At 41.2% G+C, this 25,081-nt stretch overlaps 1 pseudogene; it reads left to right on the top strand.

Moving 5' to 3' along the window:
• Positions 1-12,797, top strand: part of LOC128490402 (phospholipid-transporting ATPase IK-like) — a 40,539-nt pseudogene extending 27,742 nt beyond the window's left edge.
• The last annotated feature ends 12,284 nt before the right edge of the window (positions 12,798-25,081 follow it).

The following is a 25,081-nucleotide window of genomic DNA, read 5'->3' as shown; positions in this document are numbered from 1 at the left end:
GACCGCCACCCCCCGCTCGGTACGCTACTGCTTAATCTTGCATGGTTTGATATAATATGTTACGTAAGAACTATTTCACATTCCTCCTTTAGATTTTTTCAGAAGATACATTGAGAACACTATGCCTGGCTTACAAGGAGGTAGAAGAGCCTGTCTACGAACAGTGGAAGTTAAAGCACCAAGAAGCTTCTATCACACTGCAAGATAGGGAGGCATGTCTGGAAGAAGTGTACAATATTATGGAAAATAACCTGGAGGTAACATCAGCTATTGTTTTGTGTTGTGGGTGTCCTTCTCCTACCCTGGGCACTTTATTGGAGCAGATCCCCACAATATGGTATTATATCCTGCATTGAACCGTATGTAGTGCAGAAAATATATGAGAGCTCTACAAAGATTACATAAATAAGTTGGATTCAAGGCAGATTTCCCAACCAGCCCATGAGAGATTTGAAGCATACAAGGGAAGCCCATTATTAAAAAAAAAAATCAATTTGCTGTTCTTTATATTATGTAACTTCATTTGCATGGTTTCCTGCCATATTTTACACAAAATTGCAGACTATATAGTAGACTTGTGCATTCCTATTCATACAAATTGCAGATTTACTGAATTTTGGTAAATTCAGCGAACCAAAAGAAAAAAAAAGCAAAGAGCTCAGAATTTTTTAACAAAATTTGTGGGCTCTCATTAACTCTCACACTTTCATTCACTCTCTCTAAATGTGTGCCTACCTTCTCTGCCGACCACTTCCGCATCTTTATCTGCTATTTTGTATCTCCACGGACATAACCCGACAGGAGGATCGCCATATCACCCACAGTTCACGTTAGGGCAAAAAGACGCAACTTTCATTGACATCCTCTCCCCCATTTGGAGGATCGGGGATGAGATGTCACCGGAAGTGCCACCATATTGGAGGAATTTCCTTCTGGGTTATGTCCACGAAGATGTGCATGAAGATAAAAGATAGACGATAAAGATCAAGAAAAAGCGACAGAAGCAGAAGTGGTCGCCAGAGGAGGTAGGGAAACATTTAGAGCGTGTGAGAGAGAGAGAGAGAGAGAGAGAGAATGAACAAGAATGAGAGTGTGAACTTTGTAGGAATTTGCATACCTTTAATTTTCATGGACTCTGCCGGGGTTAAACTTCTATGGAAAGAGATATAATTTAATAGTAGTTGTTTAAAATAATTTAGACTTGTGCCAAAATGGAGGTGCTTCTGGTGACATCCTCTCCCCGTATTGGAGGTTCGAGGGGGACAGGACGTCACCAGAAGCTCTGCCATTTTGGCGGAAGTTCCCCAGGAGGTTATGCCCACGGAGAGGCAGATGAAGAGAGAAAAGAGAAGACAGAAGAGAGGAGAACAATAAAATGCAAGACATGGAAGCAGAGCTGTGAGACACATAAGTGGTCGGCAGAGAAGGCAGGAAGAGAGAGAGTGAAAGAAATGAGAGTGTGAAAGTAAATATGGTCATTGGACAAATTCCTGAAATTAAAATGGCCCCCAATTTTCATCCGGAAACAGGCAGCCAACGGAATTTATTGTACAAAAATGAATGGGCCAAAAATTTATTTTTGACCCATTTGCAAATGTCTAATATCCAGATAACTCTGGATTTTACTATTTATATGATTGGTATTATTCATTTGAACAAACCTTTGTTCTGCAGCTACTGGGTGCTACAGGCATAGAAGACAAGCTACAAGAGGGCGTACCAGAGACAATTAAGTGTCTGAGAGAGGGCAATATGAAGGTTTGGATGCTGACTGGTGATAAGCAGGGTAAAGTTAAATTTATTGACTAAAAATGCTGTAGACGGCAAACAAACCTTTTATCTTTTTTAGCCTACTTTTTCAAATGTGAATTTATCTACGCGCAAATTAAGTATTTACATTACCATCCCATCTTAATCCATATCCCTCCCCGGAAAATAAAAACTTCTTGGTATGTATTTTCAAATGTACCTTTATTTTATCTAATAGCTACGTGCATGATACAGATGAATTGTAACCTAAAACACTGATCATAATTTCTTACAGAAACAGCGGTGAATATAGGATATTCCTGTAACCTCTTCAGCAATGATATGGAGATAATGGATGAAAGTGAGATACGGTATAGAGATTTTGTTCCATTTATCTTTCATGTTAGTGCTAGATATTTGAATATATTAGCAATATAACATTATTAAAATAGCATGTATATAAATGAAGACTAATCCCAGAAAACTAAAAATATTGTGGTATAGGCGAGGTAACTGTAAGCCTATTACTTCTTCCTTATCTGTCTTGCCATTATGTTACATGCATTCTTTATATAGAACCCATAGCACTTTTACAATAGGGGGATTGACAATTAAAAATAACATTAAAATTGGCAAGACATGAACACCTGTTATCAAGGATCATGTAAAGAAGTTAAAGAAGGTAATTCTCCAGTCGGTGTACAATCTATTAAATTGTTTGAGGAATAGTGACAAAAGGGAATTGACCGTTTGGGCATGAGTTGGTTTGAATGTGCCAAGGGTCATGTAGAGAAGTCAGTGGTGTGGAGGTCACAAAAGTCAGGAGAACAGATGGTTTATTTCTGGAATGCAGGTATACATACTAGGAAAATACATGTTTAATTTCTGTTACTGCGTTAACCACTACCACTTCTGTTGGTAAGCTGTCCCACTTACACATCCACCCACTCAGTAAGGTTAAAACAATGCTTCATGATTTTCCATGTCATCCTTGCACAGTTATCAATGCTATTCTTCATTCCAATTTCAGCCCCCCCCCAAAAGCATATTCTAGTTATATATTGTGACAAACCCTGTAACATGAGGGTCATAAATGTCACTTTTAGAGATCTTAAGCACAGCCCTCTAGGGCAACAAGGCCCAGAAAAACTGATTTGCAGTGAACTGTGATTTACTTGTGCTGGTGCACAAAACAAAGTACCCCCCCCCAAAAAAAATAGAACCCCATCAGAACCCTTTTTGGCTATATTTTGCTGTCCCAGACTGACCAATCTAAACACACACTAACTATGTTTATCTGTCAGACCCAGCTAAGCCAGGCTCTGGGAGAACAGGGAAACTTCTCAAACTCTCCCTTCCACAGTCTCTCTGATTTTGCCCCCTGCATCTGTGTCTGATGTAGGCTTCATCAGTGCTGTGCACGTGTTTTAGGCAGATGTGAAAAAAATGCTTTCAAAAATAGATATGTTAATAATGTATAATTATAATATAATAATGTTTGGTGTGACCTCCCTTTGCCTTCAAAACATAATTAATTATTCTAGGTACACGTTTTCTGTAGACTTATATAATTAGGTGTGATTAAACAATTATACCAAACAGGTACTATGATCAGCAATTTAGTATGTAGGTTGAAACACAATCATTACCTTGAACAGAAACAGCTCTGTAGGAGGAATAAAACTGGGTGAGGAACAGCCAAACTCACTACCAAAGTTAGGTTGCTGAAGACAATTTAACCTCAAAAGTCACACACCATGGCAAGACTGACCACAGCAACAAGACACAATATAGTTATACTGCGTTAACAAGGTCTCTCCCAGGCATACATTTCAAGGCAGACATGGGTTTCCAAATGTTCTCTTTTGTTCCTATGTGAAGTTCAGGTATAGATCAAATAAACAACATAATGTAAACAGCACTTGCATGTATAGCTCAATTGAATAAGACATACAAACCCTATATTTGCAGGTATACATAAATAATGTATGGAAACATAGCATAGCAGGTATAGATCAACACATTAACACACAAACCCAGCTAGATCATTTGAAATTCACATGTGAACTCAGGATTGAAGATATAGATCAAATAAACAGAATCCAACATACAAATCTTGGATTTGCAGGTATAAAATAACAATGTATGGAAACATAGCATAGCAGATATAGATCAACAGAATAACACACATTTGCAGGTATAGATCAACTGGAAGTCTCATGTAAGCTCAGCACTGAGGGTATAGATCCAATAAACAAAACATGGAAACAGCACTGCAAGTATAACTCAACTGAATAAGACATACAAACCCTGTATTTGCAGGTATACATAAATAATGTATGGAAACATAGCATAACAGATACAGATCAACAGAATAACACACGAATTCAGCTTTGCTTGCATAAATAAACTAGAAATCACATGTAAACTCTGCATTAAAGGTATAGCTAAAACCCCCTAAATTACAGGCAAAGATCATAGCTTGCACACCCCAAAGGCTAGCCCTGGCATCCACATTCCCCACATAGAACCTGACCAGCACCCAGATTATCATTCAAGCAATTCATCCTCACATTAATTCATTCTCTCACTCATTCATACAATTCATCCACACATTAATTCATTCATTCTCTTACTGATTCACACAATTCTTTCATTCTCTCTCCTTACTTCTCACTATGTCTCACTCCTTCTCACTATCTACTCCATCTCACTATCTACTCCCGTTCTGCCCCTTTGTAGTTCACTTACCTTGCTGAAGTCTTGTGGTGGGAGCGCAAGGCCTCCTCCTCGCTGCTCTGCTGCCGTGTGCATGGCTTCACTGCTGAGCCCCAGAGTATAACATCATATTCCGGCGCTTAGCATGAAACACAGGCACCGAGATAGACACCTTGCGCTCCCACAACTGCAGTCAGGGCAGTGCGAAGGCGGGTGGCATGTGGAGCAGAGGAGACAGTGGGGCGTCGAGAGGTTGCTGAAAACTCTTTCATGAGCAACCGCTCGCCGCCGCTCTCTCTCCTCTGCCTGTATGCCGTTGAGATTAAGGGGGCAGGCTGGAGCTGCTGATCCCCTGGGGGGATTTCTTCATTATCGGATCCCTGCTCATGATTTTCTGGGGGATCTGTCCCCGCATCCCGCCTGGTTCCTATGCCCATGTGTGCAGTTTTTTTTAATAGTTGTCAGTGGCGTCGGCAGGGGGGGGCAGAGGGGGCCATGGCCCCCTACATCATGCTGTGCCCCCCCGTGTGCCCCCCCCAATTGAAACCACATTTGGTTTTTTGGTGCTGCCGAAGGAGAGAGAGAGACGCCTCTCCTCTGCGAGGCTTCTGGCTTGGTCTCGGCATTTCATGTTGAGTGCCTGAATATGACATCAAGAAAATGCTCGGGTAGGATCCAATTTTTTTTTCTAATATTTATATATATTGGCAGCAGGGGCAAATATTTATCTAATATTTATATATATTGGCAGCAGGGGATAATATTAATATATATCGGCAGCAGGGTCTAATATTAATATATATATAGGCAGCAGGGTCTAATATTAAAGAATGAAAAATAACTGCCAGTTCAGCTGTTATTTTGAAATCATATTTCAATCAAGGACTTTCCTTCAAAGAGATAAGTACATATTATGTATGTCTAACGCATATAGATAGAAAGATAGATAGATAGATAGTGTATATGTGGCGTTTTATAATTGCTCCCTCTTCTTTGGTCCCTGTCCCCCCATGTGCCCCCCCTAAATATGAAAGCTGGAGACACCACTCATAGTTGTCAATGAGGCCCCAAAACTTTGCAGCTGGTATATCTGTCCATTTGTCATGGCAAAATGCCTCCAGGTCATGCAAAGTCTTTGGGCGTCTTGCATGAACCGCACGTTTGAGATCTTCCCACAGTCGCTCGATGATATTAAGGTCAGGAGATGACCGCTCCAGAGCGTGCACCTCTTTCTGCTTTAACCACTGGAGGGTCAACTTGGCCTTCTGATTAGGGTAATTATTGTGCTGGAAAGTCCAAGAGCGTCCCATGCACAGCTTTTTCTTTGTATCTTGAACAATGCTTCTGGCAGTTACGGCGGAAATCTCTTTGGATACACTTTTATATCCTTTTCCTTCTTCATAAAGTTCCATTACCTTGTTATGCAGGTCTTTTGTCAGTATCTAGCCTGTTCAGTGCATACACAGAAGAGCTGACACTGACTATTTATACACAGACACTATTTGCAATTTAAAAAGCCACAGGTGTCACCTTGTGTGTCTGTAACAAGGCCAAACATTCAAGGGTATGTAAACTTTCGATCAAGGCCATTTGGGTGATATCTGTTAACCCCTTAAGGACAATGGGCGGTCCCTAAACCCATTGAAAACAATGCATTTTGAGCCCGTACATGTACGGGCTTTGTCATTAAGGGGTTAAAAAGAATAAATGTCTTCACTAGCCTTTAATAAAAGACATTTTATGCAAACTTTTGAGCTCTGTCTTGCTATGAAACAATCTATAACAAGATATGAAATGTATACAACACCTGCATCTAGCGTATGTCTATTTCTTTTATTTAAGTAACTCCTTTATTCCAACTGCCAGTCTGTTTGCCGTTCTCACAATCCACTTCAGAGGGCCATTTCTCTGAATCTCTGCCATCCACAGACTTAAACTTCACCTTCATCCACCCTAATACTAAATGTTTGTCATGGCTTCACCCCCCGAACTTTTACTTGAAAAATATGTAAGTCATCTATAAAACCTAATGGAAAAAATCTACTAAATAGAGTCTAATATTTGTCCTGAGTTTAGAAATACCCAATGTTTTTATGTTTTTTGGTTCTGTTTGCAAGTTATGGAGCAATTAAAAAAAAAAAATCTGGTCCCCGTGTCCTATTTGGGACATCTTTTAAACTGGCCCCATAAAATCATATATTTTTTTAAAACTAGATACCACAAGGTATTTTAAATGCTGGTAGTTAAAAACTTTCCATGCACTAATTTTACTACCAGTCTTTCACAAAGTGTCAAACTTTGTGGTAGTAATTTATTTTGTACAGCTCTTGGTATACCTCACTTCAAAACAACACCATAATATATGTTCAGCAACATCTTCTGAGTACAGTGATACCCCCATGCATGGGTTTTTCAGGTTATGTTTGGGCTAAAAGGCCATATGGTTCATTGTGACATCAGTATGAGCCCATGTCCTCTTTGGGACATCTTTGAGCCCAGCAAATTCAATTTACCCCATCAAACCATATTGACACCAGATGGGTAGTATTTAAACTTTTTCCATGCCAGGAGTTTTGGGAAGATACAGTGCTAATTTCAGGACTTGCTCATAAAAAGACACCTTTGTTTGTGTATGTTCTAAGGGGGGCAAGTGGCAATGTTGTTTGAGGGCAATGATGGAACTGAGAAACTGGGGCAAAGATGTTTGGGGGTTAGGATGACACTGATAAGCTGCTTGGGGCAAAGACACTCAAAAGTTGTTTGGGGCAAAGGTGGTGCTCACAAGCTGTTTAGGTCAAAGGTGTCACTGTGGGAAATGTTGGTGAAGTCGGGAGCCCCAGGGCCATTTTTGCACTAGGGCCCTGTGGTTTCTAGTTACTCCCCTGCAAGCAGCATTAAGGGATTTTATGAATGGGTGGGAGGAACATGTAAAAAGATACTATTTTTATCCCAAAAACACACCTAATTCGCATTTTATTAGGGTTTTCCCAGTGAAAAATCTTTATAAATCTGTGAAATTCATAAATGTATTTCTCTTTGTATGTCTTTCCTCCATTGATAACAAAATCAGTAAGTGGGAGATCCACGGTAAAGTCTTGCCTAAAGCAGAGCTAAAATAGAATACAATGAAGATTAGAGATGGAAAAAGCAATTCACTATGAACTTGCTTCCACACTTATGAATGCAGCACTCAAATATGCACTAGCTACATTTATCAATAAGAAGTGCCCATTGCATTAGTATTTCTGCTATAGAAAGATAAAAATCACTTATTGTTTTGTGTAAGGTCTCATATGGACAACTTGCTGGAGATTGGAGAAGATGGCCAGATGAGGTGGAGAGGAATAGATTTTCTGAACACTGGAAGTTCTTGGGACAAAAAAGCACTCCTCCTTACTGGAGACCACTTGGTAAATAAAATAATAAGCAGAGTTTAATATAAAGGTCAGCTGTGAAAATGTTAAGAATGTATCAAAGCTGGAAAGACAACGGATAAAGTACGTTATACGTTATACTATATAGTTTAACACAGGGCTTGACAAATCCCAGGCGCCAGGTCGCCATGGCGACAGAGAATTTTGTCCTGGCGCCTAGGTTTTGTCAGCCTCTTACATCCAGAAAAAATTGTGGATGTAAGAGGCTGAGTCACCACACGGGGCGCTGCTGCTGCTATTGGCCCAGGAGTCTGGGCAGACACCACAGCCACTCCGAGCCCGCCCCCGAGCCTGAGATCACTCCCACGGAGTGAGCCTGTAGGCTGAAAACGCGGTTGCTGCAAAACCAGCAATCGCGTTTTCAGCTGCCACAGGCAGCATCAGGGAAGGGAGTTGTGTGTTGATTGGGTCCCCACACAAGTGTGGTTTCCTGACACAACACCCCCCAGCTGCCTGATCGCTCCATGAGAGCGACAGTGCAGCGTTAACCCCTTCAATGCCGCGATCGCGGCATTTAGGGGTTAATTCCTGTTTTGTAAGGGGCTCTGCTGCTGGTGGTCTGCCTGGAAGCCCAGGCAGACCAGCAACAGCAAAAACGAGCCCCCACAAGCCCTTTGATGATTCCTGTAGACATGGAAGCCTACAGTAGTCATCAGAGAGACTCCCCCTGCAATGGCTGGTCTATAGACCAGCAATTTGAGTCCCAGGTGCCAGAGGCAGCTTCAGGGACAGGGGAGAGGGTTCTTTGGTCTCCCCATGAGTGTGGAGAGCAGCCCCAACACTGCCCTGCTGCCTGATCGCTCCCTGAGAGCGACAGTGCAGTGTTAACCCCTTCAATGCCACAATTGTGTATGACACATTCGTGGCATTGCAGGGGTTAACATTTGTCCCCACAAGCTTGTGGGGACTAAATATCAGTCAATGCTGTGCTCCAGTGGAACATCAGCATTGAAAAGGTTAAAAAAAAAATATTAAAAAAAAAAAAACAGCACTGACCTGAAAGTCCAGGGTGCTTCCAGGTCAAATGCTGTGAGTTTAGTAAGTGGCCTGATGATGATCAGATCACTCCTGACCAACTGTTAGTTTAAAAAAATCCTGGCTCCTAACTTTTTTACCTGGCGCCTAGATTCACAATAAATTTGTCAAGCCCTGGTTTAACATCTAGATATGTTACTAGACATAAAATTATTTTGCAGAATTACATTCATCCCTTATTGCTACCTATCCTCTAAATGTATGTTTAAACTAGACTTGTACATTCATATTTGGGCGAACATGAAAACAAACTCGAAGGGTGCGTTTTCGTTGTTCAACCCGAATACCAAATAAACTAACATGGCGGCGGCAAAACGTAGACGAAGACACGCAACACAAAGAATCTTCGTATTCGTCTTCATCTTCGTTTACTAATCTCCCTGGTCCCTTCTCCATCTAGCCTACCTTATCTACGCAGTACCGTGGGGGTTAACGGGAGCAGAAATCCATAGGTTCGCCAGGAGTTAAAGGGCCGTGCAAACAACTCTATTGGTCGCCTGCAGGGGCCTCCTCTGGCATCAACCAATTGTACTTTGTTAAATTGCCTTTATGTATTTAAATGATCAAATCTACTCTCTCCCTTCTCTATCCAAACTATACATATTAAGATCCTTTAAACTTTCCTACTTATTTTTATCCTGTAATCCATTCAACATTTTGTAGCCCTCCTCTGAACCTTACCCAGAATCTCAATATCCTTTTGGAAATAGGATCTCCAATACTGTACACAATACTCTAACAGGAGTTTGACCAGACATCTGTTATGTGCCATAACCACTTCCTCTTTCTTCTACCAATGCCTCAGCAATACAAATTGGCAGCCTGTTTGCTTTTTACAATGCTTTATTGCCTTGTCTGCTTACCTTTTAATTAGTTGATGTCACTGACAGGGCAGTACCCTCAATGCTATATTTTGTCATTGGCTGTTTAAGTTCCAAGTGCATTTTACATTTATCAGCATTATACTACAGCTGCCATGCCTTTCATCATTCTTCTAATTTGCTTAATGCATTGGCCATATGGCTTATTTCAGGAGGAATGTCTGCCCTGTTGCAGACCTTTCTATAATCTTCAAAAATACATAATCATGGGAAATGGGAGAATAATTTGCATGATGTGCTCCAGTTTTGCCAATGTACCTACGTAAATTAAAAGAAGACTTAAAGAAGTCCTGGCATGGTACTTTGTTTTATAACACAAACTTGTGATGACTCCTTCATGAGTCAACTTGGGGACTCCAACTGTTGCACAGCAAAAAACGTTGTTTTTAACATTTTCTTACTCAGAGTATCATAGTTTTTTGCTACATCCATTTTCCCAGTACCTTATATCACTGATTACAACAACAAAAATGTCTCTTTTACAGAGTAAACTGTTGGATTCTTGTGATGAGGAGCCTACAGTCACCTTGTGGAAGAAGCTGTGGTTGGCTCTAAAAAGGAAAGATATAAATGCAAATCGGAACCTTAAAGGGAGGGCCCTGGTGGAATTGGCAAGCCGGTGCCGATCTGTCATCTGTTGTAGAGTAACACCCAAACAGAAAGCTGGTATCGTTCAGCTGGTGAAACGTAATCTGAACGTCACCACTCTTAGCATAGGAGATGGTGGAAATGATGTTAACATGATTAAAAGTAAGAAACCACAAAAAATGTCTCTATATATACCGGTACTTATTGTTAGGTAGAATGGAAGAAGTGCTGTATATATCTAAAGAAGGTGAAGATCAGTATAACATTTGAATCGAATCTCTGTGGTTGGTGTTACACTGCGGGGGGTTGGAGGTAAAGTGCAAATGTATACATGGTTGGACTGGGTATGAATTGGTATGATATGGTATCACCAGGCCTGAATGTGCATGATGGTTTGCAGGAAGGAAACACATATCACCAGGAGTAGGTATTGGCCAGCTTTCTGGTGGATAGGTTACTAAGTATCCATACACACAGGCATTTTGATGCAACCTAATGTCCCTATAGAGGTGTACTGTAAGGCTTGCTAATGTTTAAGGTAAGTGTCTTTTAAACTGGCCACATCAAGGCATGGCAAAAATATAGGTGCCAGCCCCAAAGGCTACTTTAGCCTACATTATTACTTAAACTACTTCTAAGTACATTCCCAGAGGCTTCTTTAGACTGCATCTAAAAGTTCAAGGCAGCCCTGATGTCAAGGACAGGGGAAAAATTGTACTCAGAGTGGAATCATTTTAAAGATTTTTCACTATCACCTGAAGGTGTTTATAGTTGAAATTAAACACATAATTACTGTGGTGTTTACAGTAACAAACACTGTATGCTACATCTATACAACAACTGGGTCATGTGCCCTTTCTATAAATGTATTTTGCACAGACCGGATTAGAACATTCAGTGACATATCCTGGCCAAGACGTATGGTGGCAGGTCCAGGGGCCAGCAGCACCCTGTTGTAGAATCGGGGGGCAGATTTCAAGTTATCAGGTCCCCTGGTATGCTGCTGCTCAATGCGCCATTACAGGGGAGATATCTGATTCAGCACCCTGAAGTGAAGATGACAGCCACAGAGGAGATGGCTGGAATCACTGCCCTGGGTCAGGCCTAGGGTAGCATCAAAGAGAAAAACACAGCTGAGAACATCATCTTCTTTTGTTCACATTCATTTGTTCACAATTTCATTTTTTACTTAATCTACAATAATGAAAAGTATTTTAAATCAGTCAGTTTGACATTAAATGTTCTTTGTTTCAGCTGCTCACATCGGGGTGGGAATCTATGGAAATGAGGGTCCACAGGCTGCTCTTGCCAGTGACTATTCCTTGGCCCAATTCTCCTTTCTTCGGCGATTGCTCTTTGTGCATGGACGTTTGTCTTATTTTCGCCTGACAAAGTATTTAAGTTATTACATCTACAAGACATTTGCCAGCCTGATGTCCAATTTCTGGTTTGCGTTCTACAATGGATTTACTGCTCTGGTAGGTTTGATAGGAGTCCTATAGAACAATGAAATACACCAATAAATGGATTCACATAACTAAGAGTTCAGCCAAGTCAAAATTATCTATTTATTTACTAGCTATTGAAGAAGATGCACATGACCCAACTGGACAAGTGTATCTGACTCTATTGAATGGGAATGGCAAACTTTTTATGTAGCTGGGCATAATTCACTAATCAGACACTCCTTAATATTTTCAGGCTTAGCACAATATTAATGCAATTTCATTCTTCCAGTCAATGTGGGATACCTGGTTCCTGCTTTTCAACGCCATCTTCTATACTTTGGCTGGATCACTTTATATTGGATTAATGGATAAGGTATGTTCAAACTAAGAGTTCCCTGAGAACCCTGAGGGGATTGCCTTACCCTCTTCTGATCATCCATGTTAAGGTATGGAGGGAATGATATCTTCAGGTTACTTGATGTATTCAGGAAGGAAAATATAAATACAATTATATTCTTATACTTAGAAAATTAACTGGCCTGGGAATATAATACAAGTTACACATTTATTCAATTTAGCTTGGTTGTTTTGTATATCTGTGTATAGGATGTGGACATCAAGACTAGCCTTCTGCACCCAGAATTATACATTGAAGGTCAAAGAGACCGACGCCGTGGCAAGAGAATCCTGCTTTACGCCATCTATGGAATATATACCTCCTTGGTTATGTTCTTCATTCCCTATGGAGCCTTCATTGACTCTGCTGGCCCTAAGGGCATATTTGATTATCAGGTTTTTGTCTCTACTGTGAACACTATTGGAATATTTGCTGTTTTGGCTGAGGTAATGTTCTTGCGAACAAAAGTAGAATATTTATCTTGTATATTTTGTTTGATCCAAGAATCGTTAATTTCTAACGATAATTTGTTTTCCCTTAGTACTAACGGCAGCACAAGAGGGGTATTACTGCCCCTGTGAACAATTAATGATTTACACAATTAAATAAACAATTAACCCCCTTTACCCCCCCCATAAAGGGAACTCCACCCCTAACCACAGTGTGCTATAACAAGAATAATAAAAAATATAAGAGGGAGGGATATTAGTGTGCTGCCGTTAGGACTAAGGGAAAACAAATTATCGCTAGAAATTAACGATTCCCTTACGTCCTAACTGGCAGCACAAGAGGGGAAGTAGCTAGAAGATTACCTATGAGGGAGTGTCTTCCGAACTTAGCCTATGATGGCTTATAAAAGTGGAGTTAGAACTCCAGGAGGCTGCAGCACAAATATGTTCAAGAGGCATGAGGCACCTCTCAGCAGCCGAGGTAGCTACCGCTCTGGTAGAGTGAGCACGGACAAAGGTGGGAGGAGGCAAGCCTTGAGCTGAGAAGGATTCTCTGATGGCTTCCTTATCCACCTGCCCAGGGATGGTGTAGAAGCTTTAGATCCTTTGTTCCTGCCAAAAAACTGTAGAAAGAGATTTTCATCTTTCCTGAAGACACCGGATCTTTGTAGATAGATCTGCAGACATCTGGAGACGTAAGAGTATGTAGAAGAGATTCCTCTTCTGTTGAAGGATCTGGGTGAAAAACAGGTAGAGAAATGACCTGGTTAATGTTCTGAAACGAAGGAATCTTCGGTAAAAAAGCTGGCAGGAACCTTAGGAGAACCCTATTAGGCAGGAATAGGGTGTAAGGCTCAAAGGCACACAGAGCTTGCAACTCACCAATTCTCTTGGCAGAGGTGATCGCCACTAGGAAGGCGGCCTTCCAGGAAAGGTACTTCATGTCCACGCTTTCCAATGGCTCGAAGGGGGGAGAGCATAACCCCCTGAGCAAGACAGTAAGATCTCATTGAGGGACTGGTCTCAGGATCTTAGGTTTTAACCTTTCGGCTCCTTTAAGGAACCTCCTGATAAGGGGTTCTTGGGGCAGAGGTTTCCCTAAAAAAACCCGATATGGCTGAGGTGTGCACTCTGAGTGTAGAGGGAGCCAGGCCTTTATCTACTAAAATGGTTTATGGATTACAAAATAAACCTTACCAGGACAGGTTAAAGGATCTTAACCTATATAGCCTGGAAAAAAGACGGGACAGGGGGGATATGATAGAAACATTTAAATACTTAAAGGGAATCAACAAAGTAAAGGAAGAAAGTTTATTTAAAAGAAGAAATAAAACCGCAACAAGAGGACACAAGCATAAACTAGAGGGGCAAAGGTTTAATGGTAACATCAGAAAATATTACTTTACGGAAAGGGTAGTGGACGCATGGAATAGCCTCCCAGTGGAAGTGGTAGATGTTAATACAGTAAAGTCATTTAAGCAAGCATGGGATAGGCATAATGCCAAGCTAGATATAGGATAAGGGCAAGTACTAAAGGAGAGTACTCAGAGGTTGGGCAGACTGGATGGGCCTTCTGGCTCTTATCTGCCGTCACTTTCTATGTTTCTATGTTTCTATCTTGGAGGAACTGTAATATGGAGGATATAGGGGGATCTGAGAAACCCGCTTGTTCTTCGCACACCATAATGAAAAAGAGCGTCTAATCCGGTTGTAAGCTCTATTAGTAGACTCCGCTCTCGAATGAGACAAAGTCCTCAAGACCCCAGAAGAAAGTCCACTATCCTTCAATGGGGAGCTGTCAATCTCCAGGCTGTCAGATTGAGAATTCTCAGATCTAGGCGAGAACCTGTGCCCTGAAACACAGGGTTCTCTGATATTGGAAGCTTCCAGTACAGACCCTGACTCATCCCCATGAGCTGGGTGAACCAAGAGCTCTTAGGCCAGAATGGAATTATCGCAATAATCGAGGTCTGGTCCTGTCTGATGTTCATCAGTACCCTTGGTATCATGGAAATTGGAGGGAAGATGAAAGCCAGCCCGAACCTCCAAGGGATGGACAGAGCATCTATCGCCCAAGGATTGTTCTCCCTGTATAGGGAGCAGAAGATCTTCACCGTGGCGTTGAACCTCGTAGCCATTAAGTCGATTTCTGGCATTCCCCACCGAAGAGTAATTTGATGAAATACTTCCTGGTTTAGTGACCATACGCCTGGAACAGAGACCCTGACTCAGACGGTCCGCTACCACATTGAGAGATCCTTGAACGTGGACTGCAGAGAGGTGGGAGAGGTTCTGCTCTGCCCATGATAGGATCATTCCCACTTCCTTGAGAAGAGGTTGAGATCTCGTGCCACCCTGTTTGTTGATGTAATAAACCGCCGTCATGTTGTCTGAACAAACTCTCACCACTTTCCCGCGGATTTGAGGAGCAAAGTGAAGGAGCGCCAATCTGATTGCTCTGAGCTCTCTGAAGTTCAAAGCCATAAGGCTCTCTGGACGGGACCAAGTACCTCGTACTGGAATGTCCTCTAGATGGGCTCCCCAACCTAGAAGGGATGCGTCCGTGGTCAACAGAATCCAGGCTGGCTGAATCAAGGACCTCCCATCTTTCAGATGCTTTCACCAACTGACTTGAGGAGACAGGGTGCACATTTTGTTCAACCTTAATGGGTTGCGATTCCAAATGCCCAAAACTTCTGATCGGAGAGGGCGTAGGTTCCAAAGGGGCCAAGGGACTGCATCCGCAGTCGCTGATATGTGCCATAACATCTTCATAAGCGTTCTGATGGACACCGACTGAGTGGTCCTTAGAGAACTGGTGGCTTTGACAACCCGATTGTGTCTGTCGAGAGACAGAGAAAGAGTCATCCAGGTCGAGTCGATTATGAACCCCAGAAACTTCCTGGAAGTGGATGGAACCAACTTGGACTTTTGGTAGTTTACTATCCACCCTAAATGGTGGAGAAAAGCCAGAGCCTGCTGAAGATGAGAATACAGAATTTCTGTAGAAGTAACTTTTAGAAGCCAATCGTCTAAATATGGGACGATTTCTAGGCCTTCTAGTCTCAAGACTGCTACCACGGCAGCTACAACCTTGGTAAAGGTATGAGGAGCAGAGGAGATTCCGAAGGGAAGGGCAGCAAACTGAAGGCGTTTCACTTCGCCACAAAGGGATACAGTCACACGCAGATACTTCCTGTGGACTTGGCAAACAGAAACATGAAGGTAAGCGTCCTTCAAGTCTATAGAGACCATCCCGTCTCCCGGAGTAAGGTATTTATTACAGAGCGGATGGACTCCATGCGGAATTTCTTTCTTGTTATGAAATTGTTCAAATAGCGAAGATCTATGATCATCCGCCAGTCTCCTGTATATAGGCGTGGATAGAAGCCTCTAGGACTCTTAGCCTCTCGCGCGCGAGAATCCTTGTCAGAACAAAATTCAGAGGAGGTAGGGAAACAAAAGGTTCTGGTATGGACCTCTCCCAAGCCTCCGGAAAAAAAGATAGACGACCTCCCACCGGGGGGTCAAGCACTGGAGGAGGGGTTACCTCCGGACTCTCTGGCGCCAGACTCTCGGCGACAAAGGTCCTTTCTCTTCTCATAGGACCCGCGGGGGCGACCTGCTCCTCTCTTCTGAGTCCCCTGACGCCATTGGGATCTAGAAGGTCCCTGGGACCTGGATCCTTTGGACTGTCTGCCCCTCCCTCTAGAAGCCTGCTGGGGGAGGGATTTGCCTTTCTTGTCAGAAAGGCCCTCCATGATCCTTCCAGCTCACTGCCAAACAGCTTGCCAGGTTCGTAAGGCAACCCACGAAGCGAAAATTTGGAGGCGTTGGCCGCTTTCCAGGGTTTTAACCATAGGGATCTCCTTGCAGCAGCATATAGCGCCATAGATTTGGAGGCTAGCTTCAGATGTTGAGGCGCCACCTCCGAAAGGAATTCCACAGCCAGTTGAGCTGTTTTAAACTGCTTCAAGATATCGTCTCTTGGAACACCTGCATCAATATCCGACTGGATTTGAGACATTCTGGTGCGCAGAAAATTAGTAACCTCACTAGAGGCAATACCCACAGAAGCTGAGGCAGAAGCAGCCGCATAATTGCGGCGCAAGGAACACTCTGCGCGCCTATCCATGGCATCCTGTAAAGAAGATCCATCATCCGCCGGTACCACGGTTCTCTTGGACATCTTGGCGATGCAACAAGACAACCAAGGAGCGCATATACATGAGGAGAAAAACAAAAACAACACCAATAGTGTAATATGTATGTAAAAATAAAAAATAAAAAAAGGGTGTAAGATCCACTCACAAACTTGCTGAATAAGTCAGGCTCATCAGGGTTCAATAGTAGCAGAATTTTAATATCTTCTAAAACTCTATAAAAATAGAAAAAGACCACAAATGGTGCAGTATCTAAAACAAATCCACAGAGAGGAAGGTCTGGATACACTTACAATTATTGCAGGCACAGCTATATCATAGTGTGCAAAAACGCATATAGAATGAAGTCCCAGATCCTCTGTATAAAATGCTCTCTCGGGGTTATGTCAGCTCTCTCTCGACGCGTTTCGCCAGTGCTATACTGGCTTCCTCAGGAGAAAAGTTCGAAAGTTCAAAAATCCGCATAAATCTGATTTATTTGACCATTTGTGGTCTTTTTCTATTTTTATAGAGTTTTAGAAGATATTAAAATTCTGCTACTATTGAACCCTGATGAGCCTGACTTATTCAGCAAGTTTGTGAGTGGATCTTACACCCTTTTTTATTTTTTATTTTTACATACATATTACACTATTGGTGTTGTTTTTGTTTTTCTCCTCATGTATATGCGCTCCTTGGTTGTCTTGTTGTATCGTTGAACACCTTGAGGAAGAGTGTTTTTTGGAAGCTGCTATCTTGGGGAGTATTCATTTAATTATTGTTATTTACACTTCACACGTGGAATTTGGATCTCTGTTTTTGTGGTTTACATCTTGGCGATGGCCATATCGACTTTAGGGGGAGGACCCCATGGGCGCTGCTGGTCTACATTAAGCGGAAACATAGATTTGAACCGCTTGGTGATAACCAGACCTTTTTCCGTGAATTTCCATTCAGTCTCCATTAACTTAATGAGAGACTCATCCACTTTGAAGGCCCTTTGCCCTCTAGAGGTGATTTCTGGAGCTTCCGTAGGGTCAACATCCTGGTCCCCTGACCGGATGGACTTTGGTAACCGTTGGGTTTTCTCAATGGGAAACCAGAACGATGAAGCAGGTTCTTCTTCTTCAGAAGAGTCAAGCTCATCTACAAACGTCTTCAGACATAGGGACCACCCTAGGAGGGGACTGGGCCCTAGGTCTCTTTATCTGGAGTGTATCCTCAAATCTCTTGATAGAGGATCCAACAAAATCTTTAACCCAAATCATCATATCACGTATATTGGGTTCTGCCTCAGGGGGATCTCTGCAACTTGAGCAGCGACTATTAGGGTAAGCATCCTCTAGAGGTGTATCACACCCGTGGCAGGTAAAATGCCTGCGCTTGGCAGTGGACTTGCGCCCCTCAGGAGCAGGATCCTCTGGAGTACGGGATGACATCTGCAAAAGAGATGACCAAAATAATATAAAGAGTTTTATTAAACATAAAAATCTTCTTAGTTATACCTACCCTGAGACTGAAATGCAAGGGAAGGATAACACACAAAGCCAAAGATAGACAGGAGACTCTAGGAAGGCTAACTTAATAGCTGTACCAAGGACACTAACAGGTTAATATACACTGGCAGAGAGCCAAAATGGGAGGCCACGCCCCCGGAAGTGACGTCAGACGCCACAAAACCAAATCAGGAATCCAAGTAAGCGATTACTACTGCTGCTGAGGGGAAAAAAATGGATTCCTCCCCCTCAGCAGCTAAAACGAGTACAGGGGAGGCATAGAGAAACTCCAGAACATCACAGACTAGATCAGCAGACATGAAGATCAGCAGCTGGGAGGAGACATCCAAACCAGTCAGGTATAGATCCAGCAAAAACACACAGATAATGCTGGGTGAAATGAGGCCGTCCTGCAGCACAGCAGGGCAGCAGATAAAAGTAGGATACACAATCCAAACAGGAGGGCACCTGAAAAAAAGTAAAATAAAGGTTAGCAAGCTAACACAAGGTCTCACACAGAGACCACCACCTGTCCCAATATGTCCAAAGTACAGAAAAAAGCACACTGTGGTTAGGGGTGGAGTTCCCTTTATAGGGGGGTAAAGGAGAATTAGTAGGAGACGTGTGTTTTGGTCCCCTCACTTAACTATGCATTGTAGAGGCTAAACCTTGCAAGTTTCAGTTATGAAAGAGCAGAGCTGACTCTGTATCTATTAACATAGTTCAATTAGTGAAGTGACTTTTAAGAACACTTACTTATCTATAAACTATAAATTATAGATGCCCAATGGAAGATCTTCATGCTGATGAAGCTCAATGTGAATGGCCCTTTTTAATGCATCAGGAAGATAAAATGTTCAACTCTCCTACAAACTCCTGTTTTAGTAAATAAAACCCGTTATACTAAAGGTGACATTTAAAGTCTAGGGGTATGGAAGGGCCATATGTTTGGTCTATTATTACATAAGATACACATTGCAGAGAAGGGACCAATGGTAATGGGTGCTTCACAATGTACAGAGTAATGGGTATATGTGTCTGGTTATGGGAATCAAGAGAATTGTACCCATTGGCTCTCTTCTGGTTAATTGGAGGTCATGCAAACCACATAATTTGTATATATATATATATATATATATATATATATATATATATATATATATATATTTCTGTAGGATGATGGGAATAAGTAGTCTGCTTAAGGAGTCCATGAAGGCATAATAGATCACACATTCATCATGCAAGAGCAACACTAAGAGTATCTAACCTTATGAGGAAGGAATGCTTTACCTAATAAAAATAAGAAGTCATAAAGAAAACTTTTGCAAATTATGCATTTCTGTTTATTTAAGTCTATTATAATATCATTAACAGGGATTAGTAGGACAATGCAACCCCGTCTAGTGCATTTTGCATTTTAGCTAGCACTTAGTTATGGCATGTTAATACTTGTTTTACTTGTTGCAGTTAAATTAAGCTTGTTAGTATTTGATATTATTCAAATTTTTTATGGAACAATTAGGCAAGTGTTTACAAAAATCTACATAAAGTTAAGCAAAAGTATTGCTTGATTTGAGCATTTTTATTTTCTCCACAGGCTGCTATCCAGTTTTCCTCATGGTCTGTGTTTGCAGTTCTTTCTCTTGCAACAGGCCTTGGCTGGTACTTTCTCATTTCATATTTGACTGGGACACCATCTGCATATTTTACCTCCATATTTGATTTCAACTTTCTTGGTAATATAATTTTCTGTAGTGACTATGTTAAGAAGTTACAGAATATGTTCTAGTGCTCTTTAATGTGTATATCACTGGATGCCCTGTAAATGCTCATTCAAATTACAGGCTGGCACAATATCCTGAAACTTCATCTTGTGAGTTTGAAAGAATATTCTAAAACACAAGTTTGGGCAGAGATGGTATTATGCTCTAAACTGGCAAGTGCTGCGATAACAGGCAACAACTTGTTTTCCATATTTAAAAGAATGTTTTTTTGGTCTTCATATTGTACAAAAAAAATCTCTATTATATGTTTGTATAATGGTTTATAAAGTATTGTCACCTCCTATTTCTCAGAATTTAAAGGCCACTTAGATGAGGTTTACATAATATGCATGGAATATAAATCTTTTGAGTGACTGAACACTATATAAGAATATAAATGTAAGGCATAGTAGCTTGTCACTCCTCTATAACTTACATATTTATATTCTTATATTGTGTTTCAATAAGAAAATGGTTATCTTTTGCAAATCTGAACTTTGTATACAAAAATGTATTGCCCTTGCAGCACAATGTGTGTAATTATACAGATTGTTGACTATGACATGCTCTATTCCATTGTCTGGTTTACATTATGGCAGTACAACCATATAATACAACATAAAAATGAAGAAAGGAAAGAAGACACTAGCAAGTATAAACAATGCAGTTTCCAGGGTTGTGCTGTGATCAATATTTACATACCTTAAAGCAAGAAATCATCCAGTACCTGGATCTCAGGAAGTCATATCTACCGTATTTGCTCGATTATAAGACAAGGTTTTTTTCAGAGCAAATGCTCTGAAAAATACCCCTCGTCTTCTAATCGGGGTCGTCTTCTAATCAGACCTCAAATAGAGGTCTGATTAGGAGACTAAGATCCAGATCCCCCGCACCGCTGCAGGGGACCTGGATCCTCCTGTCTCACCCCCCCCCCATCATACACACACTTACCGGTGCTTCCTGCTGTATTGGCGGGGCAGCGGGTTGACGTCTACGCGATCCGCGTAGACAACGTCCGCTGCAGCCGGAAGGAGGTGTGGCTAGCAGCGGGGGTTGTCTGCGTCCTTCGCGTAGACCTTCCCCGACTGTCAGAGACCAGAGTTCCCCGCACCGGTGCGAGGAACTCTGATCTCTGACCTCTGACAGCCGGGGAAAGTATACGCGACGGACGCAGACAAACCCCCGCTGCCAACTCCACCTCCTTGCGGCTGCAGCGGAAGGCGACGTCAACCCGCTGCCCCGGCTGGAAGCACCGGTGAGAGAGGGGGGAGAGAGGGGTGAGAGGGGGGTGAGAGAGGGGGAAGGGGGGTGAGAGAGGGGGAAGGGGGGGAGAGAGAGAGAGACTGTGTGTGTGTGTGTGTGTGTGTTAGTTAAATGGGGGTATAGGGTGTGTGTGTGTGTGTTAAATGGGGGCATAGGGAATTTCTGGAGTGGCGTTAAGGGGGCATTTAATAGAGCACTCTGCCTCCTGAAATGCCTTATACCTCCCTATATGCCATTCTGCCCCATAATATGCCTTTTAACCCCCTAAATGCCAGAGTGGCATATAGGGGTATAAGGCATTTCTGGAGGCAGAGTGGCACATAGGGGGTCAAAAGGCATACCATGGGGCATAGTGGCATATAGAGGGTTAAAAGGCATATCATGGGCCACAGTGCCATATTGGGGTGGCAAGCCTGGGGGCAGATGTGCGTAACTGGGGGACAGGTTGGAAAATACAAGAAATAAAAACAAAAAAAATATTTTTCTCAATCATAGCTTTTATTAAAAAAAATAGTTTACATGAATTAACATTTACTGGTAAAACTTTTTTCCTTTGGGGTCGTCTTATATTCAGGCTTTTTCTTTTTTTCCTAAGTTAATATTCAGATTTTGGGGTGTCTTATAATCAGGGTCGTCTTATAATCGAGCAAATACGGTATTTCTAACTTGGCTGCATTGCTTAACATGGAGTAACTGCATTACTTTAAACCGACTGAGATTCTTTTGCATTAGTAAACCTTCTTTGTACTGCAGAATTCTGGTCAAGACCTGGAGCTCGGCAAATAAAATAGAAAGAGGGAAGCACATCCTAACAAGTATTTAGATATCAATTTTGCTCCTGAAATGACCAATATGTGCATACAACAAAGCAAGGAGTCTTTATTTTGCTTTCTCTTACATTAATGTATTCATTTTTTTATTTTTACCCTCTTTTGCTTTTGCCTTTCTTATTTTATTATTTTACAAAGTATATTTCTCACTTTTTCTGTCAAAAGTGTATTATTATTAGTAGTATTATTATCTTTTAAGTCTATTACGCCAACAATGTACGCAGCACTTCTTACAATATGTATTCAATGTATATGACAAAACTAGAACTGACAGACTAAGAAAAACAGATAGGTAAAGTGTTTTAACTGATTCTAGTACATACAAGTACCTGTAACTTGTTATTTGTGAAACTTGATACAATGATTAAGGTATATATCCCTAGAAACATTATAGTGGAAGAAGTGTCCAGTAGTCCATGACCCTAAAGATGCTTTCGGCTTGAGAAACAAAAATGCTACACACAATAACATAGGAATATCAGAGATGTAGTCTTGCGAAAGATACTTTTAATAGAATACTCCATGAATTGAAAAAGCAACTCCAGTAGATTCTTGCTTTGTTTCATAGTCTGACTTTTTCCAATGTACACAATAAAGCTTGTGTACACAAAAAAAGCGTGTTAATATGAGCAGTTAGTGGTTTTTTCTTTTCATTTTTTCCTTATACATTCAGTATATGATCAGTGATATATTTGCATTAACATATATTCTATGTATCACAGGTGCATTTGCCAACACAATCAGCAGTGGATACATGTGGCTATTATTACTCTTGGCTGTAATTGTGAACTGCATTCCTTCTCTGTTCTTTCGGCCCTGGTACACATTTGCAAGTCACAGTCTGATTAAATCAGGGAGTGAGTTTAAGGTAAATCTGGTAAAGTGAAAAAAGTGATTTAGTAGTTGCCAAGATTGTGAAAGGGATTACACAGATCTGCAGAATTCCAACCCAATACCTCAGAAGGCATGAAATCATAGCAATAAGGATGCTGTTTTAAGGTGCCACCCATGGAGGATTGAGTGGCAACACAAATATTATGCACCCAGGGCACCTAGTAGACAGCAACTATATAGTGAAAACATATGTAGAGATAAAGATAATTATATCCCGAAAATTAGGATAATTTCCTCTGTAAACCTAAGTACAGTTTTAAATGAGTTCATACCCTTATACCCTTCCTCAAGCATTTTCTAGGTTGGCTAGTGATGGCCTGGCAACTTTTGACTTGGATTGTGAAGATAAAAAAATGTTTAAAAGTAACTAAATATTTATGTAAAACATAAAAAAATAGAAAGCTCAAAATGTTTTATAAATATCATATATTTTTAAATATTGTTGCTAGAGTGCTAAATCTCTCTTACCGTGTTAATAAATAAGGGGAGGTGAATACACTTAAATGCAAATTACCGAGGTGTATTATAACTCACAAAAGGGCAAACATTACACACTAGTTTACGATATTAACATACAAAAACACAAATGATATAAACAAATATGGGCAAAACCATTTTGTGAGGTACCACAGATGAAATATTTTAAAATCAGTCACTGAAGTAGCAAACATCCATTGCTGGATTCAATTTCGATGAAATATCCAAAAAAGTTTTCTTTTCACCTTGCCACACTCCCTCTTTTAATTACCATGACAACAATAAACTGCTTCCCCAGTTTCTCTTGTGCCATTTCCAATCACCCTCCTCACCATAACTCTAATTAGTCTGACAATGAGCGGTAACAATTACCTTTCTCCACATTGGCAAGTGTAGAGAGGTAATATTTGTGTTTTGCAGTACAGTTCTCTGGGAATGCTCTTTTGCTTTGCTTGCCAGATGACATACAGTAGAACATGCAGTTATATAATGGAATATGCCATACATACTCTACTCTTAGGCCTTGTTTGTGTGGTTAGAATGCAAACACATGTGCAGTAGATCTCTCAGTGCTGCCAGCTCAGGAGACTGACAGCAACTTCCAGGAAGGTAAACAAGGCCTGACTAGGAATGAAAAGCAGCAGCAAGCTGCGAGCACCCGTTAGGTGGCCGCCGGCCCACATACACGTCAGCGTGACCCTAGTGCTGCTCGTCTGGCTCCTAGACAGGCAGCCCACCAGGAAACCTCCAGTCCAGCCCTGAAGTTAAACCAGTGGCATCTTTTTAGTGAAACAATGTTTTTGTTCACCAGAAGAAAATTGTGGTTTCTTGCTTCACTCATGCCATGCAAAAAAGTGCTTAGCTGTAATACATTAGACGTCTCTTATAGAAAGACAAACTGAGGCTTTATACAAGAACTAGTGTAAATGTAGAACTATACTTGTGATAAATATGTGACGTATTTTTTTTCAATTGCAGGTTCATAAAACAAGCAACAATGTGCTGCTTCAATCTGCAATAAGAAGGGGGTCTTCTAGAAGACGGTCCAGTTATGCTTTCTCTCATATGGAGGGATATGGGAAAATTATCTCCACGACATGAAGACAACAAAGAGGACCCTAGCTACAGGAAATCTGTAATAAACAGACAAAACTATCACATTATATACACTATAAGGTACAAATAAAAAAAAAACTGATAAAACTGTTTACTAGGGCTGAGGATTTCTTAGAAAAGGAACATCCACAAATTTAACATTTTTGTGTCCTGGAGTTTTCTAGCAACTTAAAGCAACTTGTATCTATCTATTTGAAGTGTAAAATAATAAAAAAGTGAAATTTTAACACCAACTGCATGTTAAAGTATTTCTTACACAAGTCTAGCATGTATAGTAAGCACAAAAGGAAAGACTTGTTTTACCTGCTTCTTAATCATTTAGTGTAATCTGCCTAAATATGTTCTGTAGGGTATATTCACACGAGGGTACGCACCAATTCTCCAACATCAATATTCACGAT

The sequence above is a fragment of the Spea bombifrons genome, chromosome 1 (assembly GCF_027358695.1).
Source record: "Spea bombifrons isolate aSpeBom1 chromosome 1, aSpeBom1.2.pri, whole genome shotgun sequence".
Lineage (NCBI taxonomy): Eukaryota > Metazoa > Chordata > Amphibia > Anura > Pelobatidae > Spea > Spea bombifrons.
Note: the sequence above shows the minus strand (reverse complement) of the source record. Positions and strands in the feature narration are given on the sequence as shown.